We start from the raw sequence: 9,068 nt of genomic DNA on the forward strand, positions 1-9,068 counted from the left end.
CTTAGTGGATCGCAGTGAGGATGCTGCTCTGCCACCTACAACACCCTGACCGGTACGTAAGTCGTCTACGAACGATTCGGTACAGCACATTAGCATTAGATATTTCCATATTTGGGATGGAGGCGCCCGCACTGTTTGGCGCGACTCCCCGGGTTCCCCTTACATGGGTCCATTCCACGCACCGCCCCTCGCCTCGCCTCCCTCCTCCCGAGAGAGAGAGAGAGACGGAAGTCCGGAACGGCACGGGTGTCTCTCCTTTAGACTCCGGTCTTTGACCATTCCAATGCCAGCCGTACACGATATCTTTGCTTCTCCAGCCGGGATTCTGCCTTAGAGGCTTTCAGGCATAATCCACGGACGTAGCCTCGCTCCACTGGCCGATCGACCAAGAACGAACCATTTGTCCGGACCTGCCGTTCCTCTCGTACTGAGCGACTGCTGTCGCAACGACACATTTTAACAGTAGGGTAAAACTAACCTGTCTCACGACGGTCTAAGAACCCAGCTCACGTTCCCTATTGGTGGGTGAACACTCTTCAGATAAACGCTTGGTGTAATTCTGCTTGCACAATTGATAGGAAGAATGAGCCGGGGGGGGGACATTCGAAGGATCAAAAAGCGACGTCGCTATGACGCTTGGGCCTGCCACAAGCCAGTCCCTGTTTTCGGTAACTTTTCGACACCTCTTGCTTAAAACTCCTAAAGTCAAAAGGATCGATAGTGCCTTGCTTTTCGCTAGTGCCGTATTCGTACTGTGAAAACCGCTCAGGATCATAGCCTAGCCCAGCATTTGCCCTTCTTTTGCTTACTACGGCGAGGTTTCTGTCCACGGCTCGAGCTGGCCGTTAGTGACACCTTGCGTTATCCTTTGACAGATGTCTCCGCCCCAGGTCTCAAACTCCCCACCTGATCAATGTCCTCGGAGCGGATCGTCGGCCTGGGCGCGAACGCCCGGGCTTGGGGCCGGAGGAGGCCACAGCCAGAGACGAAGAACCAACCCGAAGACGATAGTTCCCTCCAGCCGGGGCGGGTGCGGAACCCCATACGCCAGGGGAGAAGGCTGCAAAGCTCCAAAACTGGGACGACTCCTGCTCGTCGGTCATCGCCCTTTCCGGCCGCTTAGGGCTGAAGAAACAGGAAGGACTCCCACGTGGGGAAACTCCGATTCCGTCCTCACAGATGTAAGTAGAAAGGGGGCAAAAAGAACGATCAGAGTAGTGGTATTTTCATTGACGGCCGCCCGCGCGAGGCGAAACGACCTCCCACTTATGCTACACCTCTGATGTCTCTCTACAAAATCAGACTAGAGTCAAGCTCAACAGGGTCTCTTTCCCGCTGTTTAGTGCAGGCCCCGTTCCCCTGCCTGTGGGTTCGCTAGATAGTAGATAGTGGACAGTGGGAATCTCGTTAATCCATTCATGCGCGTCACTAATTAGATGACGAGGCATTTGCTACCTTAAGAGAGTCATAGTTACTCCCGCCGTTTACCCGCGCTTCTTTGAATTTCTTCACTTTGACATTCAGAGCACTGGGCAGAAATCACATTGCGTCAACATCTATCTCTGACCATCGCATGCTTTGTTTTAATTAGACAGTCGGATTCCCCTGGTCCGTGCCAGTTCTGAGTTGATCGCTGGCGCCAGCCGAAGTGGGTTTGGAGTGAACCGGGACGACGCCTTGCACCCACCCCCTCCAAATAGAGGGGGGACGGGCACGCCGCGCCGCTCGAGAACACGCCCACGCAGCCTAGCGCGTTCCACGGAAGGGACGGAGATACGCCGGTCCGAGCTCGGTTCAGGACAGCTGGCCCGACAGAGCGGACGTCCCCGACCTTCACCTCGCCCAGTCCTGCGCCCGAACCCAGGCCCGCTTCCTGCACAGGCCCGACTGGCCCGATCCTCAGAGCCAATCCTTATCCCGAAGTTACGGATCTAATTTGCCGACTTCCCTTACCTACATTAGTCTATCGACCAGAGGCTGCTTACCTTGGAGACCGGCTGCGGATATGGGTACGCACTGGCCCGAAACTAGGCGTTGCGGCATGGAGACCCGCGCTGCCCCAGTTTACCTCCCTCGCATGTTTCACGGACCGGCGGTGGCACGCGGGACGCCGCAAGAACCGCGGCGCTCTACGGCAGACCGTGTTACCAATACCCTTTCTCTCTGCGAATGGCTTCCAGGTCACGGCGCCTTAAACAGAAAAGAAACTCTTTCCCGGACCACCGCCGGCGGACGCGAGCTGGTTCCCGTTACCGGGTCCTGCACAGGGCAGCATTCCAACGCCCGAGGGCGAAGGCGCTTGCACCTGCTTCGTATCCGGGTCCTGGTTACGGATAAGTACCGTATTCCCTTTCGCCACTGTCCCGGGCAACTCACTCATTGTACTCGGCACGTCCTTGTACCAAAAAAAAAAAAAACATTTCTGGCTCGCATTGGCCGTTGCCGCTAGCGTGGGAATCAGCCTTAGCCTTGGCTTAGGAGCGACTAACCCATGTCCAACTGATGTTCACATGGAACCCTTCCCCACTTCGGTCTTCAAGGGAGTCTCTCTCGAGTATTTGCTACTACCACCAAGATCTGCACCAGTGGCGGCTCCAGCCGGCTCACGCCGGATCCCTTCAGCGCTCACCACTGCGACCCTCCTACTCGCCGGGGCTTCGAGACCTGCGCTCTTCGTCGCTGGCCGCTAGTGCCCCGGCGGTCGAGTATCGGGAGAATGCTTGAGCGCCATACCATTTTAAGGGCTAGTTGCTTCGGCAGGTGAGTTGTTTACACACTCCTTAGCGGATTCCGACTTCCATGGCCACCGTCCTGCTGTCTATAGCAACCAACGCCTTTCGATGGGATCTGAATGAGCATTCATTTAGGCCCCTTAACTCGACGTTTGGTTCATCCACAGCGCCAGTTCTGCTTACCAAAAATGGCCCACTAGATACTCAGATTAGTCGCCGAAGCTTCAGCGTTCAAGCAAGCTCGGCAATCTCACCCATTTAAAGTTTGAGAATAGGTTGAGGACGTTTCGTCCCAAGGCCTCTAATCATTCGCTTTACCGGATGAAATTCATCCACGAGTTCCAGCTATCCTGAGGGAAACTTCGGAGGGAACCAGCTACTAGATGGTTCGATTAGTCTTTCGCCCCTATACCCAGCTCCGACGATCGATTTGCACGTCAGAATCGCTACGGACCTCCACCAGAGTTTCCTCTGGCTTCATCCTGGCCAGGCATAGTTCACCATCTTTCGGGTCCCAACATGTCTGCTCATGGTACTTGCCGACTGCACGCATGACCCGCTGATCGACCCTAGAGCCTCACAGCAAAGTGACAGTCTCGCGGCGTCCTGGCAAGTCCCGGTCCTGCGCCCCCCTGCAACAGCAGGCTCTTTTTTACGGAACCATCGCACCCGCCTCCCCCCGAGCCCCGCAGGCGGCCGGGAAATAGCTCACCCGCTTACCGAGACGCGGGAGAGAGGCGAGGGCAACCGGTGAGGATCGGCCCTGAGTCCGGCTGCCACACGAGGCGACAGCCGAACCCGTGTCACTTTCATTACGCCTCTGGGTTTAGTGCGCCCACTGACTCGCACACATGTTAGACTCCTTGGTCCGTGTTTCAAGACGGGTCGGGTGGATCACCGACCTTTTGCACGCCGCGAGAGCCGCCCCCCACGAATGGGAGGGGCTCGTCTCTACGACCGTCGCAGGGCAGCCAGGACACCGGCGGTTTCGCCCACCGGACAAGAGGAGAAGCCGAAGCCGCATCCCCAGCCGGTAGGGTACCAATCCGTCCGGGCCTTCGACGTCCCCAAAAGCAACGGGTCGCGGCGAGACCTACTGTGAGGCGAAATACGCCCGCCGACGCCGGCGTGGGTGGAGGCACGCCCAAGTATTCCTGGGTCGCTTTGTTACGTCCCCACCCAGCCGACAGCCGACGAGCTGAATCCCCCAGTTCGACCTTCGAGGTTCCACCCGTTTGGCTCTTAACGGTTTCACGTACTCTTGAACTCTCTCTTCAAAGTTCTTTTCAACTTTCCCTCACGGTACTTGTCCTCTATCGGTCTCGTGGTCATATTTAGCCTTAGATGGAGTTTACCACCTGCTTTGGGCTGCATTATTAAGCAACCCGACTCTACAGAGAGGCCCTTTCCGACCGCCCCATCTATGCCCTCGCGGGCGCCGCCACACGGGCCTGTCACCCTCCATGGGTAGTGGCCGCTTTCAAGCTTGACTTAGGCGGTATGGGACGGCGTGCCGGACCCTCCGAAACGCAACACCCCTCGTGCCGGTTAAGACACGAGGTTATGCGCTGGGCTCTTCCCCGTTCAGTCGCCCTTACTAAGGGAATCCCTGTTGGTTTCTTTTCCTCCGCTTATTAATATGCTTAAATTTGGCGGGTAGGTCTCTCCCGACACGAGGTCGACGGTGGGTTTTTTTTTTCGTGCGCTGGTGGTTTAAAATTTTATTTGATCATCGATCATCGCTCGAGGGGCGGTCTCGGCGCAAAAACACACACACACAGTCACACACATTTTGATTTGATCAATCAAGGACGCCACCCGTCGGCGAGCACTCTGGCTACGCCTTTTGCTGAGGGGCAAAGCACAGCACGGGAGCAGCACCTCCTCCGTCATGACGACAGGCGGTCGCTCCCTCGCACCACACCAGCAACAAACACAGCGGCTGCTGCTGATGATGCCACGGCTGTTACTGTCCCCCAGCCAACGCACTGAAAATCCGAATTTGGCCGTCTGACGGCTTGCGCCAGACACGCCGTCACTTCGGTTTCAGCAAGCGTTGCTTATAGGCCCCACAACTGTGGCAGCGGCTACCACTAGGGTGCACACATGCCAACGAAATTGTAACAATAATAATAACAACAGTAGTAGTATAGCACTACTTCTGTGCGCACACGCCTCTCTCTCATACATGCACCTGTGTACTGGTGTAATTTACTCGTTCATGAGCGTTATTGGCACCATTTCTTCTCTCTCTCGAATTCTGCTAGGCCAAAGTAAATGAAATCCGGTTGAGTCGGTCCGTAGAGAGTGTGTGTGATAGGCGGGAGGTTCCTCAAGCGTTCAATTTCCCTGGCACACTACTACCTCTGGACGGCGACGCATGGCATGTCGCTTCCGACCCGGTCCTCTAGCCATACCCTTGTGTTGTGCCGTCCAGTCCACGGAGGGGTGGAAACTGGCGGCTTTGCTTGCTGCACGTCTGTGGGACAATCGGATCCGCAGCAGACGTCGAGTGTTTTCTCACTCAAAGGGCGGCAGGCCTCTGTTGCAGAAATAGGACGAAAAGCGTCTTTCTTTCACAGCATGATGAGGTGTGCTAGGGGCTCGTTTGTCAAATATTAGGGGGACTCCCGGTTTGCCTCCTGCCTTCTCATTCGGGGGGCAGTGGCGGGCGTCGTTCCCCAGAGCAGGCCAAAGCGCATCGTTGAGCCTGCCAAAGAGCAGAATATGGAGGCCGCAACAGCTACTCGCCCGATGGATGTTATTCCGACCCTCGCGCAGGAGTGGCGACAGTACACATATCAGGACTGCCGCCGCAATGTGCGTTCGACTTGTCGATGTATCTGGTATTCTTGCGATTCACATACCGACACGCAGTTAGCTGCGGTCTTCATCGACCCACGAGCCAAGTGATCCACCGTTAAGAGTTGTATATGTTTTTATTAAGGCCTGTCGGCCGTCTATCACTCCATCATAGGACGTAATGTATGGGGGGTTTGATAGGGCTGGTAAGAGCCCGACTTTGGTTAGAAGACACATAAAATGCTTTTTTTCTCTCTCCCCTTTTTCCTCCTCTGCCGCACACGTACATTTACGTTTACAGTAGAGTGAAGGCGGGGAGGGAGGGGCCCACTGGGAAGCGTGTCAAGGAAAACCCAGCACTAGACGCCGCCAGAGTAGCAGGCGCCGGCCCTGTCAACGAGAGGAGCAGTAGCGTCTTCGCCTGCTGCTTTCTCTCTATGGTGTGGGTGCCGGAAGCCACTGAGCGACCGGGGACAAGGAAGAAAGATGTCGGTGACGGGTGTCGCGAGCCCCAACAGATGACTCTAAAGCAGTATACGGCGCTAGGACTGTGACCTGCGCCGGTCGGACTGACTGACATGTCATGTCAGTCCGACATCACAGACCTGTTATTGTCTCACAGTGGGTGTTGATCTCCCCGCCGTTTATCCGCTTTCTCCTTTCCCACGGCAATTGGGTGCGGCTCCCAAGGCTACCCTTGCCTTCTTCGCATTGAAGAATACTCGAACGACGACGACGAGCCGATGGTTGCAGCTCTCGCGTCACAAACTGTAATGATCCTTCCGCAGGTTCACCTACGGAAACCTTGTTACGACTTTTACTTCCTCTAAATGATCAAGTTTGGACATCTTTCCGTCAGCTCGAGGCGAGAACCCCTTGCGCCGAGACGCGAGGGGTAGAACATCCAAGAGCGCCAGTCCGAAGGCCTCACTAAATCATTCAATCGGTAGTAGCGACGGGCGGTGTGTACAAAGGGCAGGGACGTAATCAGCGCAAGCTGATGACTTGCACTTACTGGGAATTCCTCGTTCATGGGAAACAATTGCAAGCCCCAATCCCTATCATGAAGGGGATTGAACGGGTTACCCGCTCCTCTCGGAGGGGGAGAACACGTTGATCTCTTCAGTGTAGCGCGCGTGCGGCCCAGAACATCTAAGGGCATCACAGACCTGTTATTGCTCAATCTCGTGCGGCTAGAATTGCCGCTAATCCCTCTAAGAAGAAGTTGCGAACTGGACACCAATTGCTGGAGATCCGTCGACTAGTTAATAGGCCAGAGTCTCGTTCGTTATCGGAATTAACCAGACAAATCGCTCCACCAACTAAGAACGGCCATGCACCACCACCCACCGAATCGAGAAAGAGCTCTCAATCTGTCAATCCTTCCGGTGTCTGGGCCTGGTGAGGTTCCCCGTGTTGAGTCAAATTAAGCCGCAGGCTCCACTCCTGGTGGTGCCCTTCCGTCAATTCCTTTAAGTTTCAGCTTTGCAACCATACTTCCCCCGGAACCCAAAGACTTTGGTTTCCCGGAAGCTGCCCGCCGGGTCATGGGAATAACGCCGGCGGATCGCTAGTTGGCATCGTTTATGGTTAGAACTAGGGCGGTATCTGATCGCCTTCGAACCTCTAACTTTCGTTCTTGATTAATGAAAACATCCTTGGCAAATGCTTTCGCAGTAGTTCGTCTTGCGACGGTCCAAGAATTTCACCTCTAGCGTCGCAGTACGAATGCCCCCGCCTGTTCCTATTAGTCATTACCTCAGGTTCCGAAAACCAACAAAATAGAACCGAGGTCCTATTCCATTATTCCATGCATAGACATTCAGGCCATTAAAGTAGCCTGCTCTGAGCACTCTAATTTTTTCAAAGTAAACGTGCCGGCCACTCGGGACACTCGATGAAGAGCACCCCGTGCGAGCCGGCGGGGCTAGTTAGCTGTTCGGAGCGTGACAGTAAGCACCAGGCGGTGTACCGTCAGTCCGGAACTGAGATCCAACTACGAGCTTTTTAACCGCAACAACTTTAATATACGCTATTGGAGCTGGAATTACCGCGGCTGCTGGCACCAGACTTGCCCTCCAATAGATCCTCGTTAAAGGATTTAAAGTGTACTCATTCCGATTGCGAGGCCTCGGATGAGTCTCGCATCGTTATTTTTCGTCACTACCTCCCCGTGCCGGGAGTGGGTAATTTGCGTGCCTGCTGCCTTCCTTAGATGTGGTAGCCGTTTCTCAGGCTCCCTCTCCGGAATCGAACCCTGATTCCCCGTTACCCGTTATAGCCATTGTAGGCGCATAACCTACAATCGAAAGCTGATAAGGCAGACACTTGAAGGATGCGGCGCCGGTGCGGAGACCGTGCGCTCAGCAAAAAGTTATTCAGATTCACCACGGGTGGGTTAACGGACCGAGGCCCGACCAGTTTTGAACTAATAAAAGCGCTCTTCCCTTGCGGTCAGAGACGTGATGCATGTATTAGCTCTAGAATTACCACAGTTATCCAAGTAAGTGGGTTTACAGATCCAATGAAACATAGCTGATTTAATGAGCCATTCGCGGTTTCGCCTTAACTCGGCTTGTACTTACACATGCATGGCTTAATCTTTGAGACAAGCATATGACTACTGGCAGGATCAACCAGGTAGCTCAACAGTACTACTGATATATAGTACACAAGACACACACACACACACACACCCCGCTCCCCTCGGTTTTGCGTTTTAATCCTGCTTTGCAAGTTAAATCTCACTATGGACTCTCTAGCAGCCCGACAGTATGGCGTTATGTCGATACGTTAGACGAACAGAGGCGGAGGAGAGCAGTTACTCCGCGTGGACGAACGATCATAACTACCCCGCCGAGATTACTCCTGCTCGTCATTGTCGTCATTCAACACGGCAAGCTGGAAAAACAGGAGGAGGAGCAGTAGTAAGTGAGTAGGTGGTGGTGGTGGTCTTTTTCGTTTTGGTAGGGACGCGAGTCTTATTTTCCTCGGCGTCACCCCTTTTATATGAAAGGAACCGTCGGAAATGCATCCGAGGTGCCGTGTGGTTTGTCGCCTCCTCGTTGGTGGAGAGAGGCGACGCCACAGTGTTTTTGTTCAGCCTTCCCATGACATGGAAGAAGGTTGGTGCTCTGTTCCCATGCACACAGACCGATCGATAGCTGACTCGATGTGCAGTCGTAGGCTGGAGAAGTGATCGCACGGAGATCGGAAGGAATCGTCGTGACACAATACAGAGGCGCTGCTTTGAAGGCCTCTCGAGCCTCACGACGTGCGCGATTACGGGCGCTCTCGCCTAATGCTACGTATGTCTAGCAGAATGCAAGTTCGCCTCGCGCACCGGACCCGAGATGCCGCAGCGTGTGCAGTGACAGTTCTCAGTTTGCATCGAGCATCGGGATCATGCTCTTGCGGGAAGGAGGATGATGGGGGGTTGTGTGGAGAGAGAGCTGCTGCCGAAACAAACTACTCACTCCAGGGAGGAATTGAAGGCAATTCTCGAGCCACACGACATGCGCGAGTTTCGCCGAC

General features: G+C 54.7%; 3 non-coding genes across 3 annotated transcripts; all 3 read right to left on the reverse strand.

Annotated features, from left to right (window-relative positions):
• Positions 1-4: 4 nt before the first annotated feature.
• LOC138362666 (large subunit ribosomal RNA) lies at positions 5-4,413 on the reverse strand. The gene has a single exon (XR_011227860.1). It is a non-coding gene; the product is annotated as a large subunit ribosomal RNA (ribosomal RNA).
• Positions 4,414-5,499: 1,086 nt separating this feature from the next.
• Positions 5,500-5,661, reverse strand: LOC138362664 (5.8S ribosomal RNA). The gene has a single exon (XR_011227858.1). It is a non-coding gene; the product is annotated as a 5.8S ribosomal RNA (ribosomal RNA).
• A 644-nt stretch (positions 5,662-6,305) lies between these two features.
• On the reverse strand, positions 6,306-8,177 carry LOC138362665 (small subunit ribosomal RNA). The gene has a single exon (XR_011227859.1). It is a non-coding gene; the product is annotated as a small subunit ribosomal RNA (ribosomal RNA).
• Between the last annotated feature and the right edge of the window lie 891 nt (positions 8,178-9,068).

This window comes from Procambarus clarkii, unplaced genomic scaffold (genome assembly GCF_040958095.1).
Source record: "Procambarus clarkii isolate CNS0578487 unplaced genomic scaffold, FALCON_Pclarkii_2.0 HiC_scaffold_2309, whole genome shotgun sequence".
Classification (NCBI taxonomy): Eukaryota; Metazoa; Arthropoda; class Malacostraca; order Decapoda; family Cambaridae; genus Procambarus; species Procambarus clarkii.